At 25.9% G+C, this 19,638-nt stretch overlaps 1 protein-coding gene across 3 annotated transcripts in view; it reads right to left on the reverse strand.

Annotated features, from left to right (window-relative positions):
- LOC107072734 (uncharacterized) overlaps positions 1–19,638 on the reverse strand; it is a 96,375-nt gene that overhangs the window by 25,581 nt on the left and 51,156 nt on the right. The window contains exon 1 of one of the 3 annotated variants that reach the window (XM_089169996.1): positions 110–131. The exons of the other annotated variants lie outside the window; for them this stretch is intronic. The gene's annotated coding sequence lies outside the window, so the exon portion shown is untranslated. Of the gene's footprint in view, positions 1–109; positions 132–19,638 lie in introns of those variants that run through there. 3 annotated transcript variants of the gene reach the window in all.

Genomic DNA, 19,638 nt, shown 5'->3' on the forward strand with positions numbered 1-19,638 from the left:
CCTCACGAAATGATGTGATGAAATGTATTAGAGTGAAAGAGAAAGAAAGAGGGAGGAAAAGAGAGAAAGAGAGTGAAATAAATGATAGGTAGGCTTGAAATGAAGCTACCTGTTGAGCTAGCTCGTTCACAGAGGCAAACAGAAGCAAGGCAGGCAGGCAGGCAGGCAGGGAGGCCTCTGTGAAAAACCCAAGTCACTCAAAGTCAACCTTTAAGCGTCAAGAATATCCTACAAAAGTGATTTTTTTTTTTTTTTTTTTTTTCTATAAGTAAGACTAACTTTTTCCTTCTCCACCACTTATTTAGGGTATTGGAAAAAAAAAAATTAATATAAAAAGAATTCTCAATTCTCAGTTCTCAATTCTCAATTCTCAATTCTCAATTCTCAATTCTCAATTCTCAATTCTCAATTTCGTGAGAAGAGTTGTTTGATTTTTTTTTTTTTAACATTGCTATTTTGTTCTTCTTTTTTTATTATTCGATAATTAATATTTCTTTAACAATTATATAAAAAAATAACAATATTTATATTTAATAAATATATTTTTTATATTTTTCTATTTTCTATTTTATATTAAATAATTTTATTAATATTATTTAATATTAACGATAAAGATAGAAATAAATTTTTAATTTACCAATATACTTAATAATTTATTTTATAATATATATATATATATATATATATATATATATATATATATATATATATATGTAAATATATGATATTAATTATTTAAAACAATTCTCATAATAATTTCTAATCCACGAATAAAAATAAATACAAACAAACAAAGAACATTTGATTATAATTTTCTTCTGTAAAACTTATCAAGATATTTAATGTTTAAAAGCGTGCTTCTCTAACTTTAAAAAAAAAACAAAAAAAGTAAACGTGTTTAAAATTATTGCTGAACAGATATATTCTGTCTGACTGCAAGTCAACAAATTTCTTATCACAAAAAGTCAGAAAAAAAAAAGAAAAAAAAAATTTAAATATAAGTACACATATATATATATATATATATATGACTCAAGAGTTTCATCATAAGTTTGGATTAAAGAAACACTTGTTAAAGTAAGATAATAAAAAAAAATATACGATCGGTCATTCGATTGAGAATACTTCAAAAGATAAATGTCAACAAGTACCTCGTTTTTTTTTTCTTTTTTTTTTTTTCTCTCTTACGATAATAATCGTGTGTTATTTTATAATACTTCAAAATTCTTTATAAAATTAAATATCGTTAACGTTAATGAATTTATTTAGAACATACACACACAAAAACAAAAAAAATAAAACATATTTTATTTTGATATTTTGAACATTTTTCTTTTCCTATTGTTTATATATCGAATCGATTATATTTCAAATCGATAAGAACGAAGAAGAAGAAGAAGAAGAAAAAGTTAAGAGAAAGTTAAAGTTAAGAGTAATAACTATGAAGAGTTGATTGATCCCTCTTATATTAGTTGTTGTGTTGTCTTGTTACCTTGTAATATTATTGATCAAATTACCTTTGATCTGAAGCATCGAACTGTATAAGACGTCGTCGTTAAAATAGACGTGTGTTACATTGTCAAAGATTATGTGCTTGGCAACAGCTGTAAAGCAGAGCTACTCGTGTGTTGTATTTTATTTTATTTTTATTTTTTTTTTCCTCCCACCTTCTGTTATATTGAAAAGAAACTTGATTCTTAGTATCGTTAATCTTTCAATATTGTGTTGTCATGTAACTTTTGTCATATTGTCATAAATCTATTTTACTATTTTTATTTCTAGTTTCTTTATATATATATATATATATTTTTTTTTAAATAAAAAAGTTCTAAGAGAGTTATATTTGAAAATTGATAATATGATATTTTATAGATGCTATTATTATTATTTTAGTTTTATTATTTATAATTATATTAATAAATTATATTTAGTTTTTTTTATATAGTATTTTATATCTATATAGTAATTATAAATTATATTTAGTTATTATTATTTATAATTATATTTACTATATAATTTAATTATTTATTATTATATATAATTTATTTATTTTTTATTATTTTATAGATGCTATTATTATAGATGATATTATATATATATATATCAATTAATGGAAAATGTTTCATGGAATGACGAAAACGACGTGTATTTTAATCGGGCAGCTTTAATTCTTCGTTCGGTGACGCTTTACTAATTCGCAATTACTTCGTGAGATAATTGTCCTCCCCCTACCGTGGTTTAAATACCACGTGACCACCACCACCCTCTCCTCTTCCTCCTATTCCTCTTCCTCCTCTACAACCACCACACGTAGACAAAATTTCGACGAGACAATTTTCCGATGTATTTATTGTCCAGGAAGTTAATAAAAAAAAAAACAGAAAAAAAAAAACAAACATACCCCAACATGCAACCTATCGAAACAGAAAAACAAAAATCAAATGAACGAACATTTGGTAATTTGTTTCTTCCAATCCAACCACTCACCCTCATCCCCTATTTCTTCCCCTTCTTCTCTTATTTTCTTGTCTATCATTCTCTACATTGCTAACAAGACCAATTACAATTTTTAAAGTGTTGTTTTTTTATGTGTGTGTGTGTGTGTGTGTTTTTTTTCTTAATCATAATACATGTAGTACTATATAATTCTATTTTATTAATAGTATAAATATAAAATACTATATAATATATAATTTAATATATTAAAATATATACTCTATAGTATTATACATTTATACTAATAGTAAATTTTATTTTAAAATTGGTCAACTAATTTCTATTTTTTTATTTAATAAAAATAAGTAAACCAATTACTATTTTTAATTGAATACAAATTAATAAACTAATTACTATTTTAATAGTAGCTAATAATAGTTAAGTACACTAGCTAAGTGTCCTTCATTCAATCCTTAATACAGTCCATCATATTTTTTTTTTTTTGCAATCTTAAATTTCTCCATTCCTTTATTACCACAAAAATAATTAATAAAGTTCAAAAAAGTTATTCATATTCTTTCAATAATAATAATAATAATAAATAATAATTACTGTACATTTTTTTTGTTGGATTCTATTTAAAGAAAAAAAAAAATGAAAATGATGGGGAATGTTTGAGAAAAAAAAAAAAAAAAAACAAATCTTCATTTCGAACGTCGTTATTTCAGCTTGACGAAGTATGAGCAATTAATTAGTATGATGCAAGCAAGCAAGCAAGCAACCAAGAAGAGTACCACCCCCCCCCCACCACCACCAGCCCGCCTACACCACCCTCTTACACCCCCTTTTCTCTTCGTATAACACGGAACCCTTTGTTCGTTGGCTTTCGATGATGGTTTTGGTTTGCTAAAAGCACGCCCTGGAGTTAACGTTGAAAGCTTCTTTTATTACGTAAATTGCAATCTCAATTAATATGCCAAAGTATATGACGTAAAATAAGTACAGACATTGTAATACATAAAAGACATTTAAATAAAAAAAAAACACACACACACACAAACAGACGTAGGACAAACCTAAAGAAAAGGAGAAAGGTTTGAGTGTATCTCAGTGTGTGTGTTTGTGTGTGTATAGGTGTGTTTAGGTGAATGTTTAAGAGAGAGAGATAGAAATTGTTCAACTGCGGTCATGCACGATGCTTTTGCAATATTACGAAGAACGTGCTCGTTTTGATGGGTTCAAACCCTCTGAAAGGGCTCGTAAAACTGACGAATAGGGGGATGGCTGAGATAGTATTGAAAAATAAGTTCAAGAAGAAGAAGAAGTTACTTTACGGAGTAACTTTACTAAAAGTAGTGAGGTTTTTTCCGAAAAGTAGTGAGGTCGGTTCGTTGAGACCTTATTCTTATGTCGCATACCTACGTGGTTATCTCTGTTTATTCTTCTACCCTTCTATCGCTCCTACCTATAATCAGGTTTAGTATCGTAATAATATGTGTCCGCTCTTTGTAGTATGCAATTGCACACAAACACAAACATATACAACCAGGAGCGATAACTACGAATCATAGCATAAAGAGGAGACCGAGAATAGGAAAAACTGTATAGCTACATTCCGCTCAATCCTATATGTTTGTCTTTTTTTCTCTCATTATTTAGTATAGTAGCCGTTTCATAGCTTCGTTACATAGCTCCGTTTCCGTTTATTTACTTTTCAGATTACTCCCATTCTAAAGAAGTTTTCACTTGAAAAGAAAAAAAAAACACTACAGAACACCTGGGTAGGTATGTTTTCGTATTGATTTCGAATACTCGATCGAATAAGTTCATTGTTAGTATGTAGAAACGATTTCAATCCACATATATGTGTGTATATGTATATGTATATGTATGTGCAATAGAATATCGTCTAGGGAATATTCGTATTAGTTCTTGCTAACAACCAGTGTCCCTATTGTACAATCCAGGTTGCTTTCCAATGTCATTTGCATTTTATCGAATTGCATGAAACGTGTTTCTTCCACTTTCTGACTACGTCGGAAGAAAGGCAAAGTTTATTGTCCGAGACCGGAAGTTCCAGAAGCCACGTTTTAGAAAAGATTTAACTGTGAAGTTCTCAACTGCATATGTGGGGAGGTGGTTAACTTCCGTTTAAAACCCTGTCTGACTATGGTTGTTACCACCACCACCATCACCACCACCACTCCTCACCCTCTTTCACACTGTGTGACTAACACTCTAATTCATTCCATTTGAATGGAATGTGTGTACAATTTCGTTAATGTACACACGTTCATTCGTACGTAAAAGTGAAATATGCTTTATATACCGGGTGTTGTATTTCAAACATTTATCATTTCAATGAACCAACATAACCTCGCATTATGGTACACAAATGTTTTAGTATTATTTTTTTTCTCTATGTAAAAAAGGAAATATTTTAAATACATATACACAGTTGACTTTGATATTTTCAATATGCAACAATCTATTACAAAAAAAAAAAGAACTATTGTTTAGATTGTACTGGTATTGAAATTAGGTTAGTTTAGTTTTGATTTTTATTTAGGTTATCTGTTTTAAATAAGATAAGGAGTAACATCTCTTATGGGAGTAAAATGTGAAAAAGTGTCCACTGTTTTCTATAAATTAATAGTTCAAAAACCTACCAGAATGGCGCTAGTGAACTTAGAAGGTATGGTATGAATATAGCAATTGTTAACGAATTGAAGTATGCCGAGTTATGTAATAATGTAATAAATATAACCTTAAAGAATTATTATGAAAAAACGTGTAACTAGAGTGATTTTATTTCGTGTAACTGTAAATAGTAACGTTTATTAATTTTTTATCATTTAGTTTTATGAAAAAAGTCAGTGAATAACAAAACAGTTATGGAGTAATAATATGTTGCGTTGTGAAAATTTGTATTCATTGTTTATTTCTCAATCGTACTCTAATAATATTTGGCGCTTCCTTTAAAATTTACCCTCTAGGTACTGTGGCGCCACCTTAATTGAATGCATTTCAAAGGACACTTTTCATATACAGAGATGTTACTCCTTACCTCTACCCTTCATAGCTTTTAAATGATTCACAGAGTATATTACATTTTGAGGTTAAATTTAACTAGAATAGTTAATGGCCGACATAGATGGATAAAGAGATAGAGAGAGAGAGAGAGAGAGAAAGAGAGAGAGAGAGAGTGAAACGTGTTCAAGGATGCTTTCAAGAATTAACCTCTTGATTATTATTGTTATAATTACTTAGCTATTAACAACAGGTATGGTTGTATGTACATTGTTGCCAATTAATAATTCAATGTTGACAATTTATTTTACAATGATAGAAAAAAAAAAAAGAAATAGAATATTATTCGAATATATTTGAATTTGATTAATTGATTTGTTCGAACAACAAAAATCATCGATATTTTGTTTAATTTTATTTAATTTAATTTTGTCTATTATTAATATACGAATATAAAAATGAAAACAAAATGGATAAGGTAATAAGAATAATATAATGTAACTGTATTTATATTTAAAACAAATTCACGAGGTTAGGTTAGTATTGTATATTTGATAAAATCAAAAAAAAAAAAAAATAATGAAAGGGGAATGAAAATAGAAAAGAAAAAAAAAACCGGGGATGAATTTTGGTTAACTGAAACAGATTTGTTATTTTGAAGCATCGAATTGATGTTGGCCTTTCAAAAAATATAAATGCGCCTCTAGAAAAATATATATATGTATATATATATACATACATATATTATTCTCGCGTTATCCTTATCCATGTTGAGAAAGATACATACATAAAATATGAAAATATATTATCCTCGTATTATCCTATCCTCTCACAAAAGAAAGATACATATAGATATATATAAAAATGATTGAAATACACATTATTATTATTTTTTTTTTTTTATACTTTAACCTATTTTTCTACAATATAAAAATACATCTAATCAGAATGAAAAAAATTGAATATGTTAAACAATACTTTACATAGATTTGACTTAAAGACGAAAGAAGTAAGAAAGTGTCCTTAGTTAGTCAGTCCTTAGTGCTCAGTCTGTATCTGTCCTAAGTCTTCAGTCCTTCGTTAGTCTGTCTGTGTATTATCTGTTAGTCTACAAATCAGTCAGTTCTGCAAGTCAGTCACACACACACACAGTCGGTCTTATATTTGTAACCCTTTGGTATTCTGTATTTTTGTAACCACGCCACTTTGTGTAAATTTATGTAAATATCGCTCTAACATCATAATTAATTAAATTAACTATCACCCACATATATCATTCATCATCAGTTTATTATTATTAATATATATTCTCTCTGTATGAACCTCCCCTCTCCCTCCTCCCCACAAAATACACGATAGTTTTTTTTAATATCTTTCGAAAAATACGACGACTCTTCTCAATTTGTTATTTGTTATTTTTTTTTTTATCAACGATCACTTGTATATAAAAATAAAAATAAAAAAAAATAAAAAAAAACAGAGCAAAAAAAGAAGAAGCAATATTTACACGAATCGAGAATACCGAGAGTATTTCGTTGGCTTTTTAAAACCCCCACCTGCTTTTTCCCCCAACCAAATACCCCCCCCCCCTTCACCCCCGCCCCGATACTCATCCCTGGATCGATTTCGAAGTTGTACAATTTGTATCGTTGGTTTGACATTTTTTAAGAGACCATTTTCAGTTCGTCGTGTTATTAAAGTAAACGAGCTAAAGGTATATCTAAAGAAGAAAATAAAATTTAGAGAAATAAAAAAAGATCAAAAAGAAAAAAAAAAGAAAGGTTCAAAATAATCAAACGAGAAGAAGAAAAATCGTAAACGTCGAGGAGAACGCGTGGGTTAGTTATTTGAACAATTTTCTTTTTTATATATATATATATATATTTCAAATAGGTGGATAACAATTTCTATTTTTTTGGTCTTGTCTTATTAAACAATGAAAAAAAACAAAACAAAAACGAAAAACTTAATTTCACTATGAAAGATAGGACTTGATGGATAAGGTAAATCAATTTTTGTGGTATTATTGTTTAACAGTATTGTACTTTTAAGTATATGGTGTACTTTAATACGTATATTATACAGGGTGATTTGAAATATTTCCAGTCAAACTATGTGTCAATGTATTTTATGATAATATTGTAAGAATAATTTTGTGTTTATAAATTTTCCTATAAGAACGTTTCAATTTAATCTAGTAAACTTTATCTATTATCATAGAAATGGTTAACGTAATCCTTATGGGGTTTCAGAGATAAAATAATACTAAGTAATTTTATTCAAGAATTGATTCATTTTAATGGAGTTTTCATATATATATATATATTTCTATTCATTTTTAATAATCATTTATCTAGGTTATCTTCAATACCTTTATTAATCCTTTTTTAAAAAGAGTTTTCTTATTCTCTGCTTCTTTTTTTTCTCCCTTACGGATAATCAAGAAATTATATAACCTAAAAACTTATGTAATCTTTGGATAATAATTAAATGTTAAGATATTTCTAAAGAAAACTTTTAATACTTTTTGATTAATGGAAAAAGATATTCTTTCAATTTTATAATAATTTTATTCAAATTTTATTAAATTTTATATATTATACTAGAAGTGACTCACAATTAGTCCGATACACACGTCTTTTTAAGTCAACGAATTATCTTATAACGTCATCTGTTAAAATCTTATCGAACTAACAGAGATAATCATGACTCTAATTAATTAATAAACAAATAATTCGATTATAAATTAAAATATAAACTATCCTATCTTTTAAGTTGGATGAAACTGCACAGAGTGTGGAAAATTTGATTAAAATCGGTTCAGTAATTTAGGAGTACATTGCGGACAAACAAAGTGATACGTAATTTTAGGAGTCCATTGCAAACAAACAACGTGACACGTAATTTATATATATATATTTAGAAGATAATAACAAATGAAAAAATATTCAAGATGGTTGAATTCGTCTACTACCACGTTAATCAAAATTTTTTTCAAGACAGTTGAATTCTTCTACTACCACTTAATTAAAATTAAACACGTTTAAGAATTTCGTATTCTTTTTCTATTTTTCTTTTAATAAACAAGTCATAGAATATTTCAATGTAAAAAAAAAAAATAGAAATAGTACTAAAAAAAAAAAAAAAAAAAAAAATGACGTATAATAAATAAACTAGATACAACTTCATAAAAACTAAACATAACCTAACAAACTTAGTGTTATTCATTCTATTTATCATAATCACAATTTTAAAGCTAGTTTTTATATATCCGATAAAATATAATATATATTCTGAATAGTTTTTTTTTCTTCTTCTTCTTCTGGTTTTTTTTTCTTTTCTTTTTATATATATATATATATATCAGTCGATAAAAGACACTTTTAATACCGAGTTAACGTGGAAGAAGAGCTTGAGAAATTTGTTGTAATGGTATACGTAGTAGTAGTAGTAGTAGTAGAGAGATCAGAAGAAATTGCTTGGTGTACGTAGTCTGAGTTTACCCTTGACCTGATCTCTCTCTCTCTCTCTCTCTCTTTTTCTAGTTACCTTTCCCTCTACACCCCCTGTGTTACCCTTTAGAGTGCGAATGTACGATCCCAACCACGTTACCCAGAGTCACGGTAAAATCAAGTAAAATGGAGAGTCCCTAGAGAAACGAGATCTGCATGCAGGACTCTTTCATAGGAAATTGACCGTGAAGAAAGCTTACACCTTACATTATAATATTCCATCGGTACTTTACAGTAATAATGGCTACCAACACTTACTCTATCATTTTATATATCAATTTATTTATATTTATTTTATCAATCATTCGTTTCTATAAATAATACACAATTATCATCAAAATACTTCAAATATTATTCTAAAGTTTGATGTGTTATTTGTAACACTAGATTATTATTATTATTATTATTATTATTATTGATTCATTTTTTATAAGGTTTTGTTGTTTATAATCAAAGGTTTGCTACATGGAATATAATTATTTTTAAATACTGAAAAATAAATCAAATCAAAAGTTTTCTGTGTAACTGTTGATAATTATTTTTGAATTCATTTGAAATAATTCAGTTTCTTTTTTTTTTTATCTTTAATATCTTTCATTGTTCATAAATATTCGTGAAAATTTATTTATAACAAAGTTACGTCAAGGTTGTGTCAGGGTTGCGTCAGGGTTTATCTTTTTAAATAACTCAGTTTCTTTTTATATCTTTAACAAGTGTCTCGTTGTTCATAAATATTCGTGAAAATTAATGTATAACAAAGTTACGTCAAGGTTGTGTCAGGGTTGCGTCAAGGTTTACGTTCTATATTCATCAATTTATATTACATAATTTATTCACTTATCTATATGCATGTAATTTAATTTATTACACACAAAGGTTCTCACTAAATGGACTGACTCCCTTTTAAATATTTTCAACCACTTTTAACGAGTATTGAAAAATAAATCAATGGGTGTGTTTTGGGGATACGTTTATTTTGTTGTTGTTGTTGTTGTTGAGTTTGATAATTAATTAAATTTCCCTTTAAGTAAACTATTAATCTCAGAATGATTCTAATTATGGTTAAACATTGTACCTTATAAGTGGTGATTACCAAAAAGTAAATCAAGGTTTTAAGGTATCCTTTGAGACAGGTTATCGTCATTTTGCCAAAGTTAACTTGGGTTTTCTTCTATTCTACTTTCTCTTGGGATTCTGGTAAATGGTTAGATGAGAATGTCTTCTTACTAACATAAGAGTAAAATGAAATATGAGAATGTGTGTGTATAAGTACATAAGATATCTATATATAAATATATATATGTATATGTGTAACTGAGCTTACCAATAGAAAGGAAAGGAAAGGAAGCTTTTTTAAAATGGCAAGTGAATCGAAAAGATGGCCGCAATTCTGTAAAAGAAATCTCTTTCTTTCTCTCTCTCTTTCGTAATTACCTCACAATTTTCATCCGTAGCACACAAAACTGACTTTATAAATCCTTGACCTCCATATCACGCGTGGCTCATTAAGTATGATAGCAGTGTTAGTGGGGTACTCTACCCTTATTTGTATTACACGTGATTCGAAATTCATATTTGTTGTGTTTGATCATCTATATGTAGATTTACAAATTAATATTTTACTTCTATTGTTGAATTATTAATTTGGTGTTTAATAATAATCGATATTAATTCGATTGGTTAGTATATTGTCAAATCAATGAATCTCATTTGTCAGCTTGCTTTTCATGATTTAGTTATATTTAAGATAAATAATATTTTAATTGAACGTTGATTTATAAATACAAATTGTTATTATTAAATAAGTTATTTTTATAATACTTGTTTTAATTAATAATATAATAAAAAAGAATATTAATTGGATAAATGTCATATTTTATAATACAAATTTGAGTTAATTTAGAAATACAAATTTTATTTTATTCCATTATTATTGTTATTTGAAATAAAACCTACAAATATCTAAATCAATTTATAATATTTTATATGTATATATTATACCGCCATCTGTTAGAATCTTATCGAACTAACAGATATAATCATGACTCTAATTAATTAATAAACAAATAATTCGCAATAAAATAATATTGCGATTATAAATTGAGATATAGACTATCCTATCTTTCAAATTGAATGAAACTGCACGCAGTGTGGAAAATTTGATTAAAATCGGTTCAGTAGTTTAGGAGTCCATTGCGGACAAACAAACGTGACACGTAATTAATATATATTAAAATATATAAATATAATTTTATACTAAACCAATTTATAATATTTTTTATTACAGGAAAATATACACACATACATAAATATAATATTTTCAACACACAAATTGAAAAACAAACCTCTCTATAAAAAGATAAAAAATTCTCGAAGATAATAAAGATAGATGAAAAATAAAGATGAGAAGAACAATGATCATAATGATTATATATATAAAAAAAATAAAAAAATATTAGAGATAGGTGAGTTTAATATTATTCGCTTTTATCTGTACCTATCTGAAGCAGCGCGTGGCACGTACTCGAGCAGGTGAGTATTGATCGTCATGGGGTGTACAAGAGGGATGGACGAATGAACGGACCAAAAGGTTCAAACGTTGAATCGGCAAATATATAGAACAAAGTACATATATATATATATATATATAGATTTAACTATGCAACCAATTCTAAACCACCCACCCACCTACCACCCACCCACCTTCACCCTACTTCACTCCCACATCAATTGTTGTATCAAAAACAAAATCGCAGAAAGATAATACGAATTGTACACGTTTGTTGTTTTATTGTTTAATTTGTTTAAACGTTAATGAAAAATCTCAATAAAAAAAAAAAATCTAAACAATAACAATATGAGATTGAAACTATCAGATAACCCTTTTCCTATAACATGGTGGAATAGGTTTACTAAACTATTTGGTGTTATATGAAACCAAGGAAGGTTCATGAATTTGTTAAAAGGTAATTTAAATTTTGCAAATATTATAATATATTATTATAATCAATTAAATAAAATCAATAAATAATATATAACATTAATTAATTAAATATAATATAAAATTGATAATTATAAAAATAAATATAAATATTATATGAAATAAAAGAAAATAATATAAATGAATGTAAAATGAAAAATTGTATTATTATATAATAAATAAAATAAATAAATATAAAAAAAGTAAATATTAATATATATTTACAATAAAATAAATAATAAATTATTCTTCAATAATTTTTTAAAATATTAAATAAAAATGATGTTTTTATATTCAATATTTCATACAGTATTGTACAAAAGTTTGTCACAAAAATGATGTCAATGTTACATAAGGATTATCTGTAATTTATGAATATATACTACTGCTGTAACGAAACTGTGAAAAGTAAAAAAGAAGAAAAAAAAAAAAAGAAAAAGTAAAATGTTAAGTAAAAGGACAAGGACACTTGGTATGAAAGATAAAGTTGAAAAGGTTAATGACTTGGGACTCTTTGAAGAAAATCTGGGTCGTCAGGGTTGGTGATTCTAAAAGCAGTGGTGGCTGGAGCAACAGGCGGACCACGTTCTACTCTCGTGTGCTCGTCAAAATGATTAACGAGTTCAATGCTTCAATAATAACAATTCTTCATTGGAAAATTTTTTTTTTTCCCCATAACGAACACTATCATAATGTTAAAATATTTTTCATCGAAATATTTCTCTATACAAATGAAATTTGTTCTAAACATATATTTGGAGTACATCAAATAAATATGCGTAATGGTAAGTGTATCACCTGTGGTACACGTGGCACAAAACGTGTTAATATTATTTATTAATATTTGCCTTTTTTTGACTTTTTTTTTACAATTTAGGATTGTGTTGTTATTTTTTTGATTTATTACAATCGATATCAATTTTGAGTACTTTAAATAAATATGTGTAATTCTAAGTGTACCACCTGTGGTACACGTGACACGAAACGTGTTAATATTATTTATTAATATTTGACTTTTTGACTTTTTTTGACTTTGTTTTACAGTTTAGGATTGTGTTGTTATTTTTTTTTTTTTGATTTATTAAAACCGATATCAATGAGTAATAATAATAATAATAATAATAATAATAAATTGATTTGATCAATTAATCGTTCAAAAAAAAAAAAAAAAAAAAAAATAATAACTTCTTGACTTTGTTGTACCGTTTAGGAGATCGTGTTGGTTTTTTCCGGTTATTAAAATTGATAAAAAAAAAAAAAATACAAACACACACACACACACACAGACACACACTTATACATAAATATACAAAAAAAAAAAAAGAAAAGTACAGCCCAACGAAAGTTATTTGCTCGTAGAAGTAGAAGTATTTTTCGATAAGTGGAAATCAACTCGAGTACGCAAAAAAAGAGATGAATAGATCGAAAGGTGGAGGTGGGTGTAGGTGTGGGAAGGTGTAGGTGGTGTAGGGAGGTGAAGGAGAGATGAAGGGAAAGAGAGAGAGAACTTCTCTTCAGTTTTTATTCATCAACATGTTGTTAGAAGTATTAAAAAAAAAAAAAAAAAAAAGAAGAAGAAAAAAACAACTGGAAAAAAATAGTTGGCAGATAATTTTTCATTATTTTCAACGTTTCTTAAGAAAAAAAAATCGATATTAATTATCTACTTTCTTCATACCACTTTCGAGGTTTTGGTAATACCTAGAACGAACAAATGAACGAATGAACGAACGAATGAACGAACGAATGAACGAATGAACGAACGAACAAGTTATCGATTTTCTAACCTGCAACAAAAGCAGGATAGTAGAAGTATGATGAAGGGATGGTGGAGGAAGGGTTGGTTGGTTGGTTGGTTGGTTGGTTGGTTGGTTGAAGGGAGAGAATGCACCAGGATGAAGAAGAAGAAGAGAGCTGGGAGAAAGTTAAGTGAACCGTAACGATGAATTTTTCAATCAAGTAGATATGTGAGAAATGAAATGGAAGAATAAAGAAAAGAACAAAAAAAAAAAAAAGTGTATAATAAAAAAATATATATTAATGGTAGAATTTTAATTAAGTTATAGTCTTTCGTAATCCCATATTGTTAATCTGTTTTTTTTTTTTTTTTTTAGATATCGAATGAACCAAATAACCCTTCAATTATTTTTCTATATTTATTTATTTATTTATTATTATTATTATTTAATTTAAATATTAACTACTGTAAAAAGAAATATTAATATTATTATCTTAACTTTAATATAATAATGATAATATATTATTAATTAAAAATATAAATAATTATTATAATTATTTAATATATTAATAAATATATATATATATAATTATATTTATATAGTATAATAATATTATATAATACTACTATAGTATTATACTAGTATTATAATAGTATATAATACTATACTAGTATTATATATAATATTATATAATACTAGTATAGTATTACATAATATTATATAATATTAGTATTATAATATTAGTATATACTATGTATATAATACTAGTTTATTCATATACTATATTATTTAATATAATACTAAATATATATAATTATATTTATATTGTATAATAATATTGTATAATACTACTATAGTATTATACTAGTATTTTAATAGTATATAATACTATACTAGTATTATATATAATATTATATAATATTAGTATTTAAATATTAGTTTTTATATATTACTAGTATAGTATTATATAATATTATATAATACTAGTATAGTATTAATACTATATTTAGTAATAAATACTAGTTAGTATTAATACTAGTATAGTATTATATAATATTATATAATATTAGTATTATAATATTAGTATATACTATATATATATAATACTATATATAATACCATATAATATTATATAATATTAAATATATATACAAATATATTCCTCTTCTATAAAAAGACTAGTAATGTTTTTATTGAGTATTGAGAGTATTATTTATTTTTGTGTGTGTGTGTGTGTATAAAAATAATATTAAATTTTTGTTAGTTATTTAGTTGCACAGTTAATCAGTTGTAAGTTGGCCTGTTGCATTCTGTAACTTGACTATGATTTGATATAACATTACAAAGTTTGTCTGGAATTTATAGCAACAGGCAATTCCTAGGAAAATCGTCACAGAGGAATAGAAGCACGCGTTGCCACTTCCCATGATGATGATATCCTATCTATCTATCTATCTATCTATCTATCTATCTATCTATCTATCTATCTATCAATGCCCATTTGCTTATCGTGTCATATGCCAATTGTGACAGTTCACATATTCGTGATAGTACTATGCACGTGTATATACATATATGTGTTAGATATACGTTGAATGTATGAATGTATGAATGTATGTTTACAAGTATGTATGCATGATCGATCGAGAAATGGAAATTCGAGCTTGTTTCAAATCGTTCGATTAAAATATATTCAAGGTCATCTACTATGTAATCCGTTTATCGATAATCATTTATGTTATTAACCTTTTCACTAGTTTTTTTTTTTTTTTTTTTTCTAATGTGATTCATCTCTTATTTTAATATATTATATATATATATATATGTAAATAGGATCAATTTTTATACGATTATTCATTTATTATTATTTTATTATTATTTATTAAAATGATTGGTTCTATCATAAAGTGAATTTTATATTTTATCTGATTAATTTTATTTTTGACTATATAACATTTATATATATATATATATACATATTTATTTATTTACACAGTTGCAATTTTGTTATTCGTAAATTCTTATGAATTATTTATTATTTCACAAATGAAAATGTTATTATTCTTATTATTCGTGATTTGTTTTTTTTTTTAACAATAAAAATTATTATTTTTCGATACTAATATAAGTAATTATTAATTAATTATAATTCATATTAATAATATTTCTATGAATAATTAAAAAGACACAAAAAAAAAATAAATAAATAACAAAAAATAAGAGAGAATTAGTAATAATGATGGAAGTAAATTAATATAATGTAATAATGCATTAGTAATATACATAAATTATACTACAATTTAATAAGCAATTAGTATTATTATATGTAAATGAGAATTATGTATAATAATAATAATAATAATAATAATAATAATAATAATATAATAATAAATATAATATCGAACAGACAATTTGTATCGATCAAAATTATAATTGATAATTAATTAATTAATTTTTTTCTCTTTTTTTACCTTTTTTATTTAACTAATAACATTTAAAAGATTAATTATATATATTGTTCGTTTGATAATATTATAAGAAAAATAAAAAAAATACTAATCATTATTTGCATTATGTGTGATAAGCTTAATGATAAGCTAAAAGCAACAGGCTACTTATACAACCTTTCTTTATTTCCTATCTTTTTTTTATCTGCAACCTAAATTTCTATTTTTAGATGGTCAAGTATCTATAGATAAATTTATTTAAGGAGAATCTAAAAAAAAAACAAAAAACACAAAATAGATAATAAAAGTATCGGATTATTCGGAAATTTTAATTTCGTTTTGTTTTTTTTTTTTTTGTATTAAAATGAAAACTTTGGCCATTTAAGTGGTCATAAACAATCACATTTGATAAATTTAATCTCTCATCGATCTCACGTGTTTTTTATTTTTTTTTATTTGCCAATTTGCATCAACTAATGTTTTCATTTTGTCAGAAAAAAAAAAACGAAATTACATTCCGAACAACTCAATATAATCCAAAAAAATGAACAAAAGTTAATTATTAACACAATTAAAAATTATAAACGTCATTATAAAATAAGTAAACTCATTTGAAGTAATATACTGTAATAAAAAATAGAAAAAAAAAATAGAAAAAAGTAGGTCCGTATATCTACGACATTTGTAAATATTCTTATATAGTGTATCTATAAATACACGTGTATGTCACTTTTACTTTAAGTCATACACAATGCATCAAAAAATGCATTCTATAGCAAGCAATTGTGCACAGACACACTTTATTACTATATTTGTTCATACCTTTGAAATTTATTTTACAAAATATAGAACAAACCATAATTATAAAAGTGATCTAAGTCATGTATCTCTTGTTTCGAGATATTTCAAGATTTCTATTTGAACACCATATGAATTCTATATAATACTAGGGGTGCCTCCGCTACGCGTTGCTGTGGCTCTCACAATCAGTCCGATACACACGTCTCTTTAAATCAACGAATTACCTTATACCGCCATCTGTTAGAATGATATAAACTATCCTATCTTTCAAGTTGAATGACACTGCACACAGTGTACAAAATTTTATTCAAATCGGTTCAGTAGTTTAGGAGTCTATTGCGCACAAATAACGTGACATATAATTTATATATATATATTAAGATTGAAATAACAAACATTATGTAACGATTAGATTTTTGACAATATCCTTTCCAATTACATTGAATTTATTCAGTTTAAAATAATGTCGTGTGTAATAACTGATAAACTTATTTTTTATTAATTTTGACTTAGATCACTTTCATAATTATGAACACAAATAATTCATACCAATTTCTAATACAACTTTAATACATACACATTCAACTAAAAAGAAAAAAAAATAATAATATCAATGAGATATATTAAGTTGTCAAGTATGAAATGGGGTAAAATTGAATTCAATTATGTGCATTTTGTTTTGCCCCATTTCATACTTGACAACCTAATATATTATATAAAATAAAAAATAATGTTCAAAAAGGATTATAACATACATTAATCGATTAAGGATTATTCTAATGTGTAGAAACAACAACAACAACAACAGCAACAACAAGTGATTTACATCCCCAACATTCCCCACAATTGGTTGTTACCAAATCATTTTCGAATCATAGTGCATGAAATGTAGTTAGCAATGTAGTATAGTGAGCAGCAACCGTGAGAGTAGGAGTGGGGGGTGAAGTGGGTGGGTAGGTAGGTGGGTACTTACGGGTGGGTGGGAGGTAGGGAGGGAATAGCATCATCGAAAATGTTAGTATTAGTAGATATCTCTCGAGGACATGGATTATTTATCGAATTATGAAGGATCACTTGATAAGGGGTACGGTAAAGGGGTAAAGGGAGTAAGGGTAAGTGGGTGATGGGGGAGACAAGGGGGGAAGACATGCGTGTACGGACTCTGACCTCGATCGATCGCTAGCATAAACGTGTCGTGTCGTATTCGCGATTTCTACTAACCCAACCAACCGATTACTATTACGTGGTTTTCTCATAGTTTCTATTACTAATCCCCCACCATTTTTGTTGTTTCTTTTCTATATTTCTTTTTTCTTTTCTTTTTACAAAACTTTTCGAGGTCGTCATATTTGCCTAATGCTCGTAGTCATTTTTTTTTTTTCTACCTAAGCATGTCTCTTTATTGTCATGTTATGTATGTGTTTGTAGATACGTGTGTGTTTATGTTTGCGTTAGTGACCTTCCTTTGTAGAAACTTAGAACCCCCCACTAGAATTCATTTACGACTATAGTCGTCGTATCGTAAGAACTAACTTTCATTATCGTCATTTTTTTATCGATCATATATGTTTGTTTTAAAAATAAATTAATGAATAACAAAAGGAAGAAAGACAAAGGTATATAATTTAGGATGATACGTGATAAAAGGGGTTGTTGTGTTGTTGGTATTTTTATTTTTTTATTATTTTTTATTTTCATTTCTTTTGGTTTATAGTAAAATATGTATTTTTAACTTTTTAACTTTGTTTTAATAATAATAATATTAATATATAAAATATTAATATATTATATATATATATAATTAATTTTATATTACATTTTAAATTATATTATTTTATATTTATATATTAAATTATATTATTTTAAAAATTTATAAATTATATTATATATATAATAATATTACTTATATATATATATATAATAAAATAATAATATATAAATAATATTATAATATAAAAAGAAAAAATACTCAACCATTTTTACGATACACTTTTCGTAGAATTTTACAAAAAATTTATATTCCCCCGACGTGTATTTTCGTTCGTCGAGAAATTCTTGGAAAATAAAATTTAAAAAAAAAAAAAAAAAAAAAAAAAACTTAGAAAAAAAAAATTTGGAAAGAAACGTGACACAGTAGTAGTTGGTAGTTTTGTCAAATATCTTCATTCCACGTGGTCCAATAGTATACTAGAAAGACCTTTTTATCGATGATATACTAGAACGTCAATAGTTCTTGACAACTGGATTGGAAAAACGTGACAAACATGAACGATTTTGATCATCTCTCTGTGTATCATCAATGAAAGAAGAAGAAAAAAAAACAAGAGAAATATGAGAAGTGAACCCTTTTTTTTTCGTTTAACTTCTTTAAATGCACATGAAATGCACATGCACATGAAAATGAAATGCACATGATGCACATGAAATGCTCATGCAGATGAAAAATATATTGGGAAACTTGTATACTTAATTCATAAAACTGACTTACACTTTTTCGATGTTTTTATAAAAATATTTCGTACGTAAGAATTATAATTTTTATAAATAATTGTAAATAAATTTGGTTATTTTTAAAATAATTATTTTTTTTTTTTAGAATGCAACTATAAATAAATTATCTTTATATTGAAATAATAATATATTAGAATGCAACGATAAATAAATGTTTTTTTTTTTTTTTTATATATTTTGTA

The sequence above is a fragment of the Polistes dominula genome, unplaced genomic scaffold (assembly GCF_049000335.1).
Source record: "Polistes dominula isolate Pdom_NZ unplaced genomic scaffold, Pdom_raw_medaka contig_15, whole genome shotgun sequence".
In the NCBI taxonomy this organism is placed as follows: domain Eukaryota; kingdom Metazoa; phylum Arthropoda; class Insecta; order Hymenoptera; family Vespidae; genus Polistes; species Polistes dominula.